General features: G+C 43.1%; 1 protein-coding gene across 4 annotated transcripts in view; it reads left to right on the plus strand.

Annotated features, from left to right (window-relative positions):
• Positions 1–18,724, plus strand: part of FUT10 (fucosyltransferase 10) — a 72,306-nt gene that overhangs the window by 35,539 nt on the left and 18,043 nt on the right. The gene's annotated exons all lie outside the window — the stretch shown is intronic.

An 18,724-nucleotide genomic window follows, 5' to 3' on the forward strand; every position in this document is an offset into this window, starting at 1 on the left:
ATAATATGTGCTTACTTGTATTTCTGGAGACAGACAGTTATGAGGTTATTTTTAATGAATTACCCTAGACACTCATATTTACTCTCCCCCCAGCCCCGAATCTGTCTAACATAGTAAAATTTTATTTCATAAGAAATCATCGTTTACTGTGTCATTGTTATGATTTCAAGTTTTCATCATGGTACTCTCACCCAGCTTCCACAAACATCAGCCTTGTCTCCTTTGTGTCTGATTACCTCTACATTCCTCCTTCTTCTCCTAATGATTTGAAACAATTTTTAAACATCATATCATCTTACCAGCATTGTTTACTTTTTTATTTTTTAAAGATTTTATTTATTTGACAGAGAGAGACACAGCAAGAGAGGAACACAAGCAGGGGCAGAGGGAGAGGGAGAAGCAGACTCCCCACTGAGCAGGGAGCCCGATGCGGGGCTCGATCCCAGGACCCTGGGATCATGACCTGAGCCGAAGGCAGACACTTAACAACTGAGCCACCCAGGCGCCCAGCATTGTTTACTTTATCCTGAGTATGAAATACGGCTCCACATGGGGCCAGTGATTACATTTCCTTTTCTGATACTTCATTTACCTGAGCTAATAATCATCTTTAAAAAATTGCCTAGTTTTTATGAATTACTTCCCATTAACTTTAGCTTTATTTTAGCAGTGTTCCATCAACTGTAGCCAATAGCTGTGTGTGGATATGGCATTTTTACATGTGGGTGTATAAAATACATTTTAGGTACATAAATAAAGTTTAAGTAAGTGGTCTGATGTGTCAGGTAATCTGTTGGTTTTACTTCTCCCCCAGGGAACATTTGTTCTGCTGCCCTCTCCTGCTTTAAACTGGACTTGTCCAGGGCGCCTGGGGGGCTCAGTGGGTTCAGCGGCTGCCTTCCCCTCAGGTCATGATCCCAGGGTCCTGGGATCGAGTCCCGCATCGGGCTCCCTGCTCAGTGGGGAGCTTGCTTCTCCCTCTCCCTCTGCCGCTCCCCCTGCTCATTCTCTCTTTCTCTCTCTGTCAAATAAATAAATAAAATCCTAAAAAAAATAAATTAATTAACTGGACTTGTCGCTCTCATTAGTCCTGCAGAATATTCTCATCCCGGGGCTTCAAATATCCTGAGGAATTATTATTTTTTTTTCTGAGGAATTATTTTTTCCCGTTTTATGATGGATTCCCTATTTCCTAGGTCTGTTTTCAGCTTTCTTGATCTACTCCCTAGAGTGTCTACAGCCTATTTTCTAAACGTTTTGTAAAGTGGGTACAAGGGTGGTTTAGAATTGGAGGCCTGACATCTTCCCTCAGAATTTTGAAGGGTTTGCTCCATTGTCTTCTAGAAGTCTGATGTCGTTCTGATTCCTGCTCTTTTGGTAGTGAACCCTGTGGCCAGGTACACAGGCCATTTTGACTAAGGGACCTCGGATTGCCGATTTGGGTTAGTGACTATATAGTCTTACGGTTTTGAGGGGAAGCTGCCATAAATACAAATGGAAGAATATTGGCCTCTGGAATTGGCTTCATCTTTATATCAACTTATTACCCTTTGTGTCTGGTAGTATTTTGCTTCCCATTCCTTTACAAATAACCAGTTTTCTGTAAATTTTGATGACCTGAGTTGGTGTGGGTCTTTTTCTCTCATGGAACAGGCACTTAGTACCCTTTCTGTCTGGAGGCTCATGTCTTTCAGTTCTGAAAACGTATCTCATACTAACTCCCGTTGTGTAGTCATTGCTGAGGGTCCGTTTTTGACGCCTTTGTAAATTTTCGTACCGGCTTCCCATTTATACCTGGTGCTTCGCTTTTGTTTCCTTTGGCCCTGTAATTTAAGGTCTCCGAAGACATTTTGAGACCTTATTCAAAAAAGTGACTTGGTAATCTTGATCTCAAAGGTTTTGAGTTTCACTCCTGCTGAGGATTTTACTGTCCCAGTTCTTTAGAGGAAAGATCTTGAAAATGTACATTAAGGAAGGATGGGCTTTCAATCCAATGCATTGTTATTTAGTCAATGCGCATCTGTTAACCTCCGTCAAAATGGGTTGTGTTGCTGGTAGGGTATGCACAAGATTTTTGACTTTTTGTTGTCCAGCCAGTGAATGAGAACCCAGGGATTGTCAAATGCCTGTTCTGAGCTCAGATGTTGAAAGCCCTGGGAAGTATAATGAAGCCCTGATTTTGAGATTCAGAGCTCTCTGCGGCTGCCCAGTGAAATTCACACGTGCTGTATTTAGAGCCGGGCCCAAGATGGTGTTCCAGATGACTCTCTCTTCATGCGGCATATTGTTTTCAATCCAAAATGAAGATTTTTCTTTAAAGACTCTTTTTCTTATTAACTAATGGTCCTATGCAATTTTTCATTTTGAGAGAGAGAGAGAGAGCCATTCAGTAAAGTTGAAACCAGCCCATCCTCTTCAGCGTATCTACTAAGGAACAGATTAATAGAAAATAAAAATATTACTCCAAGGTTCATTTTGGCCCCCTTCCAGCTGTGCTGTAGATTAAAACTACTTCAGCGTTTCCCTGTCTCGCTCCTTAATCCTGATCCTGTGTTATTCTATCTTAATTTCTTATGTACCTTGGATCCGTGGGTGTGCTATTTTTCTCATTACGTCATTCACCAATTCTAATCCTCTGATTCCTTTCATGCAAGCTCCAGGATATCTCTGTGGTGCCATTATTTTTCCTGAGCACTAGCTCCAAGTTACTGTGGGAGGATTTACTTTCAAGCCTTGGCATCCGAATGGCGGGACCAGAATACCCAGCGGCTAGCCCCTGCTCGTTATTAGACAGGGGGCCGGGCTGTATGGTAGGAAGCCAGCAGGCAATGGCTGCTCGGGGTGGTCATCAGTAAGAGGCGGTCTGCCTGAAGGAGCTGGTTTGGGCGGACGGCGCTGCATCGTGGGCCCCCGCGTGCCAGCTCAGCTTTCGAGTCACAGAAGAAGGAATTGGCTCTGGTGCTTCACTGCTCCAGGACCTCAGCTGTGTACTGGACCTCATTACATACCATCCGATGGGAGAGTCAACCCAATAACTTTCCATTTCCCAATCGGGAAATAATTCTGGGAAGATGTTTGGCTCTCTTGCTGACGAGCAGGGGCTGCTTTCCTGGGCTAACAGGAACCAGCCGACATTTAGCAAGTGGAAATGTACAGGCATGCATACACCCAAAGGCTCATGAGTCTCCGTCTTTGCCAAATATGTACCCCGTGGGAGACTGGATTTTCACTTGAGAAATTTCCAGTGCTAAGTTCATGGACACTTCCCTGCAGGCCTTTTATTTATTTATTTAAAGATTTTATTTATTTGTGAGAGAGAGAGAGCACACAAGCAGGGGGAGCGGCAGGCAGAGGGAGAAGCAGGCTCCCCGCTGAGCACGGAGCCTGACGCAGGACTCGAGCCTAGAACCCGGGGCTCACGACCTGAATCGAAGGTAGACGCCTAACCGATTCAGCCACCCAGGCGCCCCGCCCCCCGGCAGGCCCTTTAAAGACTGGGCCACGCTTGCTCTCACGGTCACCACTAGGAGGCAGCACGCCCCCCCTGCAGGTGCTACACGCCTGTCTCCGACCTGCTTAGCAACAGAGCAGAGTCTATCATTTCCTGCTTCGGATGCCAACTATTTGCAGCGTTAGAATCACAGGAGAGGCGGGAAACTGAAAAATGATAGTTTCCTTGGATCAGGGCAGATAACACTCTAAAAATCAAATATTCAAGGACTATTTCCCTGTAGTAGGGTCACTTCATGATGCATTGAGGGACATCTGTTTGGGACCTCTGGTCCCCTCCCAGGTACTTTTGTCCCCGAAGTGTGTGCCTCTGTTCCCTAGCAGCTAGCCAGCTGTCAAACATTTCCTTGAAGTGAGTGAGTAAGGCACCAAGGTCAGAACGGAGACTACCTTCCTGAACCAAAGCCACTTCACACGTTTTTGTTAGATTAGGTTCCCACTGCTGGGGTTATCTCTGCACTAGAAGCTGTTTATATTGGGCTGCTCTGTTGCATTATTTAGAGGCACTGAAATCTGCACCGCCTCCCTTTCTACCCACTGTGCTTCTGGTCCTCTAGTCGTTTGATGAGTTGATAGTTGTAACAAGGATAAAACATCGTAAAATGGCAGAACATTAGCTATGCTTTTCTTTTGATATTTCCAGAGAAGGAATCTGTACAATTTCCTGTGATGGATGACTGCACACATTCCGAGTGAATTTTGAATGTATTTCACATGTCGGAGCGGGGTAATGCACTGCGCCCTTAGAAGCCTCCAAGCGTTGAGCTGAAAGTGACCACGGCACTTCAATCTGCCCCACGCCCCAGAAATCTCTCCGACAGCATCCTTAAAACATATTGCTCCAATCTGTCCTGAATCATTTGGGTGATGGAAGACCTCACTCTTACTATTTTTTTATTTTATTTTTTTATTCCCTGGCGGGAAGCCTGCTTCTCCCTCTCCCACTCCCTCTGCTTGTGTTCCCTCTCTTGCTGTGTCTCTCTCTGTCAAATAAATAAATAAAATTAAATTAAATTAAAAAAAGAAAAGAAATCAGTTGATTTCAACTGATGATTTTTTTTAATACTTCGGTTACCTATTCAGGATATATTGTGTTTTATTACTATTCTACTTTCCAGAATACTATTTAAAGAGCTCTGACATTTAAAAGTTTAAATGTAATCAAGATTACAAAGTATGTATTTGAAAGCGCCAAGATTAGCTAGTAATTATTACTGTGTCAAAGTGCTTGGTTTGATGGACTCCAGCTTGATTATTTTGGTGTGTTTAATTTTAAAAATCCACCCAGTTTTTCAACCGAATTGCAAGGCATTGCTCTAACATGGCTTCTCTGAGGATGTGTGCTAATGTGTCATTTACATCCGAAATAATTCATTAGCTGGATGTTAGCAAAACATATTCACCTGTTGATGTTCGAGTAAATTATAATCGGCCAGCTTTCTTTTTGGGGTGGATGAAATGCCTGGCAGTTAACTGTGCCATATAATTTTCCACATAAATTCTGAAATATGATACTCTTAAAAGCATGCAGGATTCCAAGGGCAATATTTTCTAAGCAGTGCTAAGGATGGTATGGCAGTTTGTGAGGACATTTGTGAGCTTTTATATATCATACAAAGTTTGTGAGATTTTTTTTAATGCTTCTTTTCAGAGAGGTGTCTTGTTTTTTCCTTTAATTTTTTGATCTTTAAAAATTACACAAGTAGGGGCGCCTGGGTGGCTCAGTGGGTTGGGCATCTGCCTTCGGCTCAGGTCATGATCCCAGGATCCTGGGATCGCCCGCATCAGGCTCCCTGCTCAGCGGGGAGCCTGCTTTTCCCTCTTGCTCTGCCCCCCACTGTGCTCTCTCTCTCAAATAAATAAATAAGTAGGTAATAAATAAATAAATCTTTAAAAAATATGTAAAAATTACACAAGTAATGCCTGAATATATCACTAAAAACAATAAAGAAGAGAAAAATGAAATTTCACCTTTACTTTCTCAATCCCTGTCCCAGTCAGACTAATGGCTATCCTTCTAGAATTTTAATGTATAATCGAATTCAGTCTGTAGTTTTGTCTGTTTTTTTTTTCCTTACCCTGAATCATGTCATAGATATATACTGTTTTTTCCATTAAACATATGTTTAAATTTTTTTTTTCAGGTTAGAATATATCAGTTTACTTCATTATTTTTTAAGCTACGTTTATTCAGTGTTATAAAGGTACCTAAATTAATTTAATCATTCCCCTGGTTATTTACCTTATTGCTGTTTTTTTTGTCATGTTACTATGAACTTACTTGTATGTCTCTGCTCATATGTGTTATTATTTCTCCAAATATCTGAGAATGGAGTTGCTGTGTCAATGGATAAAGTAAATTAAAATTTTGGTACATACTGCCAAATTGGCCTCAAAAATGCTATACCATTGCTCCTCAAAGTTTGAATTCTTTTTACATGTGAAAAATTTGAAACAAAACAGGAATGGATAATTGAATTTTGCAAGCTCAAACAGCAAATTCGCAATTTGCTCTGCTTTTAATAAAATCTTATTTATGGCTTACTTATACATTTGACTTGTATAAAACTTCTCAGAAAAACTTGCCACTTGGTTATTGATTTATCAGCTAGTTATAATTTCATGGACTTCACATGAGTTCAGGTTTAGAATGAATTTTAATGTTTTCTATTACTGACTGCTAAGAGGTTTCCGTATCACAAACACTGATGGAAATGTGGTCCTCATGGAATGGTCAAGACATTACCTCTGCCTACAAGGTCTTCTACACCAAAGCTCAGGTTAAGAGTCTAGTTCTTTAGCAGTTCCTTAATATCCCTTTTTCCATTTTTATAACTCACTAATTCCTTCTCAAATCATAGACTCTGTCAAGAAAAATTTTTTTTTTTGCAAAGAATTAATGACCGGATGCCAAAGTGTTGCTAAGACTTCACAATTCTTTTTTTATGAGGTGGGAGTACCACTAACTAGTCCACCATGAGGTATTATCATAAGTAACTAAAATAAAACTGCTACACTTGGAGTAGATGAGGCAGGAGAGTGTTACTAAGATGATGTGGGGCTTTTCTCATCAATTCATTTCACCCGCTTCTCCCTAACTTAATATGTCCCTTTATGGTTACAGAAACATAATGGCCTCATTGGGTGGAGATCAAGTCATGAAAGCAAACAGCTAGGAATGTGAACTGAACTTCCTATCTTGTGATAGGACTGAAAAAGTTTTTTTTTTTTAATATTTTATTTATTTATTTGACAGAGAGAGACACAGTGAGAGAGGGAACACAAGCAGGGGGAATGGGAGAGGGAGAAGCAGCCTTCTCGCTGAGCAGGGAGCCCAATGCGGGGCTCGATCCCAGGACCCTGGGATCATGACCTGAGCCGAAGGCAGACGCTTAATGACTGAGCCACCCAGGCGCCCCAGGACTGAAAAAGTTTGTAGATGACACTTGTATGAAGGGCGTTCGATGCTTTGATTTAATTCTAAGACTTTTTTAGAGTTCTCAAGGTTTCCACATTTGAGCTCCATCCCTTTGGCACATACTTGCTGTTAGCATCAGTTTCTACTTTTAATTCTTGCTCTTTCTTTAACTCTTACTGCCAAAGTAAGCTAAAGCTCGCCTTCTGCAAAATAAGATCTAAAAATGCATTTGTTTATTTTCCAAATATCTTTGAGTACGTACCACGTCCCGGGCATTATGTTAGGTTCTGCAGGCAAAGATTAACAAGGCATGGGTCTGGAAAGTTCTCCCTGTCTGGTGGGGGGCTAGACGGGGGCACACCTAATTGCAGTTGAGTACAGTGAATGCTGGAGTTCAGGTCCAGACCCAAAGCCACAAGATAACTGAATAGGGAACAATGGATATGAGGACGTGGGCAGCCTGGAAAGCTCTTCTTTCAATAGTCTTTACCTCCTAGAAGTCTATTGGCCATAGCAGTGTAGCCTGTTTTAGGAAAAGAGCAGCAAACATCTCATCAAACTCACTGCTTCTAAATATACCAGCATACAGACTTCCCAACGGTCGCGTCACAGACTAATGCCAATGCCATTCAACTGCATTAGGCTGTAGGTATCAAAAACCTGACCGAAAGTGGCTTTGCAATCAAGACATTGATTTATTCAGTGAGCTGGAAATCTAGGGCAGGTAGGCCTGTTTTGTTCAGCAGTCCATCGTGTCACGGAAGACATCCTTCTCCTCTCATTTTCCCACACGGTCATCTGATGGCGGTGGCAGCTGAAAGCTCTGTGACCTCACCTACCTGAGCACATCCAGCAACCCCCAGACTCTGGATGATGGGATCCCTCTCCGAGCCACTCCACGTCTCGTGCTTCTGTTCTGGGCACCTGCTCGCTGACTGACAGCCTGCTTACAGAGACTGCAGCTTGGGATGGCAGGGACCACTGAGCCATGAGGCAAGGCGTCCCTTGTTAGGGTTCGAGTTTCCGAGGGAGTTTTCATTTCTGGTTTTGGGGCCCATTCTGTTCTTCAAGCCATAGTTTCTACAGGATAGAGTGTTTGGGGACAAATTTCATCTTTCTTTGAGTATGAGTAATAGAGCATAAATTAATATCACTATAAATTCTTTTTTTCCCCAAGACATCAGTAGTGATCGGACTCAAGTGTTGTAATAAGTGTGTTCTTATTTGAATCTCTCATGCACTGACACACTCATACACATTAATAAACTCAAACACCCCGATGTGAAATATTGCTTTTCTTTGGGAATATGGGTGATGTTTCTACTCCTCTTCCATCTCCCCTCTACTCTCTGCTTGTTCTTTCATTTTATTTTAGTTTAGTTTTTTAAAAGATTTTATTTATTTGAGAGAGAGAGCGAGAGTGAGAGAGAGCACAAGCAGGGGGAGGAGCAGAGGGAGAGGGAGAAGCAGACTCTCTGCTGAGCAGGGAGCCCAATGTGGGGCTCCATCCCAGGATCTATGCCCCAAGCCGAAGGCTGATGTTTAATCGACTGAGCCACCCAGGCACCTCTCTGCTCGTTCTTTTATTTATATTTTTTAGCACGGTAGAATTTCTTGTATTGAGCATATGTTTACTAGAAGTTTGATGAAAAAATTTAAATAAAGTAAAAATTATAGGAAAATGTTTATGTCCTTTGCTGTTTTACTCTTTTTGACTGCCATAAGAGAGATAGGTGGATCTTACCTGTTTATAGTATTAAGCTGGCCTATAAAATATCATTTATACATCGTATCACTAAGGGCTCCTAATGTGGACCTAAAATTCTTGACCAAGTTTGTTGTTGTTTTCTTGTTGCTTCTGTGATGAGACATGTACATTAGAAAGTCAAGCTGGAAGTATGTTAGGCATGATGAACTTTGGAGGGCGGTGCTTTCTTCTGCACTGTTTCTCTCTTGGGGAGAGAGAGACTCTAAGATGATTAAATGGAGTGGGACACAGGAAGCTTTGAGAATAAGGAGAGTTTATTTCTCTAGCTTCCCACTAAGGTCAAATGTGGCCCAAAGGCTAAGTGGAATACAATGATTTGGCAGTCCCATATCCACCAGACGGATAGACTTGCCTTGGAAAAACCACTCAGTTGTCTTGATCTTTGCTTTCAGAGGATGTAATTAACTTGGAGATTGATTGCTGTATTGAGAATTGATTTCTGCCGAATGTCCCTCCAGTAGAGAGCCTAAGGACAGACTCAAGGATGGTGTGCACTGAAGTCTTAGTTGCTAGTGAAGATGTCAGCAATATCAAGTGCCTTAGGATGCAATGCACCCAACTTATGAAAACAGCTATTTCATGACCCACTTTTCAGGGTTCAGCTTTTGTCCCACAAAGTGGAATAGTGGGGAGAATACTGAAATGACTACGTACATACATTAAATGGAATAATGCTATGTGATCATTACAAAGCATTGGGCAACTCTGCATTCACTGACATGGAAATAGCTCCATGGTAGTTTCATGGATCCTGCCAGGTTCATGCAGTGTATATAGTGTGTTTTCATTTATGTAAAAAAAAAATCTACTTAGTTCTAAAAAGTATTTTTCCTGTTCAAATTTTAGCATCTCCACAATCACCATGTATTTTGTAGTTGATAGCCTCCCTTCAATCACCGTCAGCAACAGGAGGGATATGGTTGTGACCGGCCATGTGGCCACGAACTAGGACCATTTGAGGAAAGAATGTAGGTCAAGTTAATGTCCGAACACTTTCTTCCTTATTTATTTATTTATTTATTTAGAGAGGGAAAGAGAGGAGGGGCAGAGGGAGAGGGGGAGAGAGAATCTCAAGCAGCCTCCATGCTGGGCATGGAACCTGACACGGGACTCGATCTCACAATCCTGAAATCGTGACCTGAACCGAAATGAAGAGTCAGACCCTTAACCAACTGAGCCACCCAGGTATCTCTAATTTTTTTTTTTTTTTTTTTAAGATTTTACTTATTTATCTTAGAGAAAAAGCTAAGGGGGGGGGGGGGGGGGAGAGGGAGAGAGAGAGAATCTAGAGCAGACGCCCTGCTGAGCACGGAGCCCGACCCGGGGCTCAATCTCATTACCTTGAGATCATGACCTGAGCCAAAATCAAGAGTTGGACACTTAACTGACTGAGCCACCCAGGCGCCCCTGTCTGAAAACTTTCTTTGATACCTTCTGGTAATGCCAAGAAAGCACTGGCATCAAAACTTGGGGATGGGGTCAGTGGTTTGGAAGAAAATCCCAGAGATGAAGGTGCTGCACACTTTGAAGCAACGCTGTGTGGCTAACAGCATTAGTGACTCGGAGCGAAACATTGTGTTGAAAACCACGGGCGTCAAAGATTCAAAAATGAGTCAAAGAGGGGCGCCTGGGTGGCTCAGTCATTAAGCGTCTGCTTTCGGCTCAGGTCATGGTCTCAGGGTCCTGGGATCGAGCCCCGCATCGGGCTCCCTGCTCTGCGGGAGGCCTGCTTCTCCCTCTCCCCCTCCCCATGCTTGTGTTCCCTCTCTCGCTGTGTCTCTCTCTGTCAAATAAATAAATAAAAAATCTTTAAACAAATGATTCAAAGAGTTGGACTCTGAATCTGAAGACATTTTAGATACTTTAACCAATTTAACATATTTTTCTGAGTATCCACAAGAGTGATAAATGACAAAAATCTATAAGCAAATCTAAAAGAGCTCTTTTAATAAGTATAAATAAAAATTCTAAGAAAGCACTAGATCATAGTTTAATTGGAAATACTTTCCTTAGTGACACAAAAAATAATGGTACATCTTATAATTTATTTTTCCTAGATGTAGTTAAATGTGGTATTTTCCTTCCTTCCTTCCTCCCTCCCTCCCTCCCTCTCTCCTTCTTCTTTCTCTCTTCCTTCCTTCCTTCCTTCCTTCCTCCCTCCCTTCCTTTTTTCCTTCCATCTATGCATTTTTTTAAAAAATGCAGAACATGCAAGAAACTGTTAATGGAGGGAAGGGACCTGGGTTTCTGGTACATGGGAGAGGGAGACATTTCTCCTATACAATCTTCTGTTTACTTTATTTTAGTCTTTATCAAAGCTATACATACTCCAGTTTGAGGAGCAAGGAGTTAGCTCTTCAGGTGACCAACCACTCAAGACTTGTATCTATCTGATGACTCTTTTAGTTGTTACCCCCAGATCTCGAAATAACATGGTGGCAGGACTATTTAATGGTTTTTCAGTATTAGGCATTATCTACTGACGCTGTCTTGGAAGATGAAGGTTTATTCTTTTACCCCCTTCCACTCACTCACTCACCCTTCTTGTATCCCCGCCGTCCACTTATATTATTGTATTGGATAGATCAGTATTCACTCTACATTTTTACGACTATGCAAATGATATTCATAGATGAACCAGCTAGTTCACTGATTACTTGTTTGCCTTGAGTTAATAATTGACTTTTATTTATTTTTTTAATTGCTTGTTTTGTTTTGTTTTGTTTTTTATGTACCTATAAGCAGTTCAGCCCCAAACTCTAACCAGTTTGAAATAATTATTCCGTTCTTTCTCCTGCTAGGGCTATTTGCATTGCTGTTATTCTACTTTGAATTTCAGCTAATGGCTTAACATTTACATTCATAATCATAAGATCCCTGGAGCTTATTTTGTTCATCTTTGAAGCCACAGAGTTCCCAGTTTAATGCTTTCCAAATAGCAGAAGTCAGTAAAACATTGCTTTTTAGGAGTGGCCCTGCTTCTCTGAGTCAGTGGTTTTGTCTCCTGTCTCCAGGTATTTGGCTGCAATCGAATCAGAATGCGAGACCCAGAGATGCCATAATGTGGCTTTTAATAACGAAGAATAAATTCTTCACATGCCTTGAGAGAGATCACGAACCCTAATCCAGGGTTATGTAGCCTTGCCATGGAAGTCTCAAGTGAGGGCTTCAGCAGAACATTCTAGAACTCTCTGAAGTGGCTTTGTCAACAAGCCCTGGGTGACACCGCAGCTCCTGTCTCCCGGGGTGGGAGCGGGGAGGGCAGTGGCTTAGGCTGCACTGCAGATTGTCACTCCTGCTCTGGTTCCTTCTTCTTCTCACTCGTTCTAATTATTACCGTGGAAGAAATGGAATTCCCTTTTGTGTTTAGGTGTAGACGCTGTCAGAGGTACCTTAATTTGCTGTTAAGCTTATTGCAGACAGAAGTAGCAGGGAGGTAGCAATTGTAGAGTTATCTCAAACACTGGAAGTCCTTTGAGCTTCATGAAGCAAATGATTTAATCCGAGGCAGGAAACGAGAACACACTCGGTGAAGCCACTGTGAGTTTGGCCGCGGCTGAGGCGATTAGCAATACATGTGATTTATGAGCCGTTGCGAGCCAATACGCCCATTGTTTCTTGAGCTTTAACATCTTTTAGCCACAGAAATTTTCATTTCTGACGGGTAAAAGGCTCTGTAGTTAGATCTTTAAGCAACAAGAAAGTCTTCATCTCTTTCTTACATTCAAGGTCAGGAAACACAGTGGAGAGGATTTGGAGTTTGTGACAAAAGGTAGAATTTGGTCAAATGGAGTTTTACTGGAGGTCTTGGCTTCTACCTCACCCTTCCTTGTAGCTATGTGGGTCATCAGTATTCTGTATGTTTTAGTTAGCAGCTTGGAGAAGGCATTTACAACACAGTACGTGAAGGAGCCACGTGCTTTTGGTTTCAAATAATTTGATGGTTCCTCTCATCAAGGGAGCCTCATTTTCTGATTTTGTATTTTCCCTTCTTAAACAGGAGGCTTGCATTTTTTTCTCCTTCCCCATTCTCACCAGATGGACTGAGAGAGAAATAAACGGAGAGGGGGAACTGGAAGGCTGGGATGGTGATAACAAGGGGGTGAGAACTGTGAAGAAACGTAATATTTTTAGGAAAATCAGGAGTTAAGGGAGCAAGAAAAAAACCTGCAACAGAACCTGGAATAATAAATTGCCATCGGATGGAAGTCTCAAGATTTTGAAATGGACTTCTGTATTAATCAGTGTTTGATAGGAAAAAAGAAATTGCTCCAGGTGTTTCAGACAATGGGAATTTATTATGGGGATTGGTTGTGAAGGCTTTGAAGGGCTAGTGGAGCAAAGGAAGGGAGGGCAAGTTATGCAGAACGAATAACGGGAGACTGCTACCATCCCTGGGCTGGAGAAGCACTGGGGGAGATCGTTCTACCCAGAGTGCGGGACAGCGGTCTCCAAGGCCCCGCTGTTGGAGGTGAGCAGGAACCCGTGAGCTGGCACTCCCAGGTCATCGCCACTGCCACCGTGGCTGTCCCCACAGTCTACGTGGCTGGCGTCTCCACTGCAACTGACGCAGTCACATTCCCAGGTCCTGCTGCTCTCTGTGCCACAGGAGAAGCCTTTAGGAAGAGACTCCTTCTTGCCCTTCTACTTCCCAGTCCCCCTACGGTGCTCCATTGGCAGGACCTAAATGCAAGCCAGTCAGCAAGGGATCGATCCTGAGAAATAAAGTTTGCAGGGTCTCCGCCCCCTTCAGTGCAGAGCAAAACAAACAAAGATAGGAATGGAGCTGAGAAACTAACAAGCCAGTAACTAACATGACCTCCTTTTAGAAAAAAGAGCTCAGGTCCCTCTGTGCTTTCTGTGAACCCGGCTGTAGCTGAGAGTACTGTAAACTTGGGCAAAAACCATTGTAATACTAAGCCTAGCGTTTCAATTCCCAAAGGAATGTGTGGTCCATTAGGGGACACTAGTGTATCTGGAAGAAACTAGTCTCCACCCGAGAGAGGGTCTCTGCCTTAAATTCTCTGCTTTCAGGGGGTGCCTGGGTGGCTCAGCTGGTTAAATGTCTGGCTCTTGATTTCAGCTCAGGTCATGATCTCAGGGTTGTGAGGTCAAGCCCCACCTTGGACTCTGTGTTCAGCAGGGAGTCTTCTTGGGATTCTCTCTCTCCCTCTCCCTCTGTCCCCCCTCTGCTCCCCCCCCCAACTGGGGCACACTCTCTTTCTCTAAAAATAAACAAATAAAATCTTTAAATTCTCTGCTTTCATGATGGATTTATATAAAGCATTGACTCATGGATCTATTTTGGTGGAAATTGTTTAAAAAATGTTATAAAAAAGAGTAAAATCTTCCATTGCATGATGTTTTGTTCTCACAGGAATTTGTAATTGGTATGTTTCAAGTCACTCCAGGAAAAAAATGCTCGTAAAAAGCAACTTTGATCACATATAGTGTTGGTCTAGCATGTGAAAGTTTTAGGGATTTCTAAGATCTCTGGGCCATGTGCTCTGGGTGGCAGCTCCTTTATACGTTCTGGAGTTGTCTGTTGGAGTTAAGAAGATTTCGAATACCTGGGACATAGAGTTTCTGTAAGTTTATAATTGGCTCATTGGAGTAAATGTTCTGTTTACCAAAGATTATAGTTAACCCAATTCTGTGCACCTGACATGTATTTTAAAAGGGAAAAAGCAAAGAAAGGGTTATATTCAAAGGTAGAGCTCCTAGCTTTCTCTAAGAGGCTCAAACCAACATTGGTGGTAATGTCAGTGGAGAAAAAGAAGACACAAAAAGGATTGGGCTTTAGGGGAAGGTGGCTAGTTTAGTCAGGGCATGGTAATTGGTGATTTTCTCTGGGCTATCCAAGTGGATATTTCTAGCATGCTGTTAGATATCTGGTTGAAGCTCAGGGGAACAATCTGGATAGAGTATAAATTTAGGATCTATCAGTAACTAGGTTTAGTTAAAACCTGAGTGGGAATGGGACAACAGTCATGTTGGCATATCCCTCCTGCCCCTTCTCCTGCCCACCATATTGGATGTCACTGTTCAGAGGTTTTAAATCTGAATTTGTGTCCTTGTCCCTGTTATGCCAGAGCATGAATTCTAACCTCCAAGCAACCTGCTTGGGAAGGATGATTGGCAACTTAAATTTGGGCAGTGGGGCTTTTGGACTCGGCCAGGAGGGATCCACTCTGGCTTTGTCCAGCTGTGCCCCTTCATTCGGGGCGAGGGGTTCATGGACTAAGGTCCGATGCACCCCCGTAGCCACAGAGCCCATGCCTTCCCCTTAGACATCACACTCCCAGTACCAAGACCCCAGAATTCCCTGCCCCCAAGGCCAAAGTGGAGGCCACGTCCAGAGCCCGCATCGGCCACTTCTCTGGTTTATCCTCCCAAGCTGCTAGTATGCACCCCTCGGCTTCAAGGTTGGCCAGGGAGTGACTGCAAAGGTATGGAATGTAAAAGAAAAGTTTTACACTGGATACTTGTTAAGAGAGATTTTATTCGAGCTACTGTAGTAGAGGAGAGAGACTTCAGTCTAGAACTGAGCTCAACTCCCAATGCAGCAAAGACAGCTGAGGATGTCTAGCCAACCAGCCGCATGAGGGGGTCAGTGGATGGGAGGTTACTAAGAGGATAGTAGGGGCAGAAAGCTGTTTGCTAAACTGGCTTTAGGATTCATGCTAGAGACAGGCCAAGGACTTGGACATCAGGTGTGGGGGGATGAGGGACTTGGTCAGATATCAGATGCAGGCAGGGGATTCTCAGCAAACCAACGTGGCGGGATTCTTTGCTGAATCTGGGCTCTGCAGGCTGAGGACAGGGTGGCCGGCCATGGTAAGGCATGGCGAGAGGAGGTCTCAGAGGAGCCTGATTACATCTGGTCAGAGAGGGAGTTTTTGTCAGGACAGAACTTGGACTTGCGGGTTGAAGCATCCAAGTCTATGTCACAGGGTCCCTCATGGTGTGGCTCAGAGCCGAGGGTGGAAAGGAAAGGGGTGCAGGCACCCCTGCACTCTAGGTGGGAACTCGGAGGACCTGGAGAGTCTCAGTTTGAGCTTGGCCTTCTGGCCGCGGGTTCCTTTGTAACACTCTAAAGGCTGATGCCAGCAGGGATGGTGGGCACTCTCAGCTGAGGATCTCAGGAGCTTTAGGAGGCCCCTGGACAGTGGGGACAGGGAGGGGCAACACCCGGGACAGGCCAGGAGTGGAAGAGGACGAGAAAATGGTTTCTCACCTGGGGTGGTGCTGAGTGAGTGGAAGGGAAGGTTTGGGGGGTGAGGTGAGGCTGTCAGCAAACGAAGGAGAACATCTCCCTTCTCCTTCCACCCTGTGCCAGGCCCCAACGAGAATCATGACTTAGGGCAGAAAACCACGTCGATTTTGAATATGTGTTCTCCACATTTGGTGTGAACTGTGGCTTTGCATGTTTTAAAAAAAAATCCACGAATAAGGTGGAAGGATAAAACATTCAACATTTGTTAGATTGATTTATAGCCGTTGAGTGTTGAGGCATATGGTCCGCGGGACTCTGTATTCTTGCCTCAGGCCCTGCGCTGCCAGGAAGGGGCTACAGAGTTACCGACTGGCCTAGAGCACAGGCCCAGTAAAGGAGCGTGAGAAATTTCCAGGCCCAGGGGGGCAGAATGAACAGATACTTAATTGAACAGGTATAATTGAGAGAAGGCTCCATGACGCAAAATTGATTAAGGGGCAGGCAGAAGGACTCATGAAGAGAGATGGTGGGAGAAGAAGGGAGAATACCAGTCTAGAAGTTAGTATGAGAGTATTTGGAGTCCAGTGGCCTGCTCCCTGTCCCCCGACTTGGCTGGAACCAGGCCACCAGCAGAGGCTTGTGTATGGCGGGCGCCTAGACGGCCTTTGGTTAGAATTTCACCTGGGGTGATCGGGGTCTTTCCCATGGGCCAGCACCATTCCTTCTCATCTTTAGCTAACCCTCAGAACCTTAGAGAAAATAAAAGACCTGATGGGGTTGTGTGAGTAAGTCGAGAAAATTCATGTGAAATGGGCTTTTAAAATAGCCATGAACCATGCAAATAATGGATATTAATATATGGTCTAAATTGTTTTCTCCCCAAAGTTTTAGCTTCCTCTATTGGGGTATTCTTTATGGGGTGCACAGTTTTAGGGCAGAATTCTTTTTAAAAACAGGGATTACCTCCGGAGGACATTTTGGGGTAGGGGGCATTTTTGTTTTCCTGATGAAGGCATGTGTCTTCCCGAGTGGGCTGGGTTTAAGCTGGGTACTATTTTGGTGGGTGTGCCTGGGAGTGCCAGGAGCAAGTCATTCAAAAGAATCAGTGTTGTAGCGGGGGCCAGTGATCTTTCTGGTTCTTTAGCATTAGCTGGTCTGAAAATTCTGGTCCCCACCAGGGGTTTTGGGTTCCAGATAAATGACTCCAACTTTGTTAGTAAAGTGGGGTTACTAATACATGTTGCCTTCTGTTTTCACCAGTCTGGGTGGGAATAATAAAAAAAGAACCCATGCCCATGCAGAAGAAAAGGAGTCCATAAACATATCATAAAGTACTGTCGCTCTTCTGCTCATCTGCCACTTCAAATTCCGGCTCTGTAGTTAGCAATCTGGCTTCATTTGCCAGCATTAACTTTATTCCATTTGTATTCCAAGTTGCAATTCCCTTTACAGTGCACTTTAGTGCTTAAGATCTATGTGTCAACAGCTGTTATTTAAGGGAACAAATAAATTTGTCAGTATTCAGTAAACATAAAATCACCCAGAGAAAGGAAAGTTTGAATCCAAAGTTGTTAAATGCAAGAGCGAGTGAAGATGACTGTGGGCAACTAGTGAGCTAATTGCCTGCAAGTTAGTCACATTTTTTATGGATTACCATGGTGTAATTGAGTTTTATTTCTTTCACTGTTCCAACTCTTGTCACAGTGGGCAGTGCCCTGGAGTTGGAGAGAGTGAAATAACTCAGTTGTCTCCTGAGCCACACATATAGACATTGTTCAGTATCGTCACTCATATTCTAGACCACGATCTCCTCAGTGAAGAACAGTGTGGAACATTGAACAATGCTGGGGTTTGGGGCACCAACCCCCCGACACAGTCAAAAACCTGGGTCTAACTTTGGACCCCCAAAACTTAACTACTAATAGCCTACTGTTCACTGGAAGCCTTGCTGATAATATAAACCGTTGGTTGACACATTGTTTGTATATTATATGTATTATATACTATATTCTTACAATAAGGTTAGCTAGAAAAAAGAAAATGTTATTAAGAAAAACAAAAGAAAATACATTTACAATACTGTATACTGTATTTATTGAAAAAAATCCACATGTAAGTGGACCCATGACATTCAGGTCTGTGTTATGCAAAGGTCAACTGTATTTTAAGTCTGTTATGGTTCTCATTTCAGTATTCTTGAGTGTTAACAATCTGAAGCTGTAGGTTTAGGGGAGGAGCTCACTGGGCAAAATGCCATATTTTTTATTTACTTACTTATTAAAATTTTTCTTTTTAGATTTTATTTATTTATTTGAGAGAGAGAGATAGAGATAGTGAGAGAGAGCACAAGTGGGGAGGAGAGGGAGAAGCAGGCTCCCCGCAGAGCAAGGAGCCCGATGTGGGACTCGATCCCAGGACCCCGGGATCATGACCTGAGCCGAAGGCAGACGCTTAACCGGCTGAGCCACCCAGGTGCCCATATTTTTTAAATCTTTCCCAGAGAATTTTAGTTTGGAAGAATCTGATTTAAAAAACCTATTTTAATATGATTTTGGGTGTGTCTGTATGTCTGTGTGTGTTGTGTATGTATGGTAGGGAAGTAGCTAGGAAATACTTTTTAAGGTAACAAATAATGGGAAATGTTTCTGGAAAGTTAGGTCTTCTTAACTTGCCTCTCTGTTTTGTTTTTGTTTTTTTTTAATTATTATTTTTTTATTATGTTATGTTAATCACCATACATTACATCATTAGTTTTTGATGTAGTGATCCATGATTCATTGTTTGTGTATAACACCCAGTGCTCCATTCAGTA

The sequence above is a fragment of the Phoca vitulina genome, unplaced genomic scaffold (genome assembly GCF_004348235.1).
Source record: "Phoca vitulina isolate PV1807 unplaced genomic scaffold, GSC_HSeal_1.0 scaffold15, whole genome shotgun sequence".
In the NCBI taxonomy this organism is placed as follows: domain Eukaryota; kingdom Metazoa; phylum Chordata; class Mammalia; order Carnivora; family Phocidae; genus Phoca; species Phoca vitulina.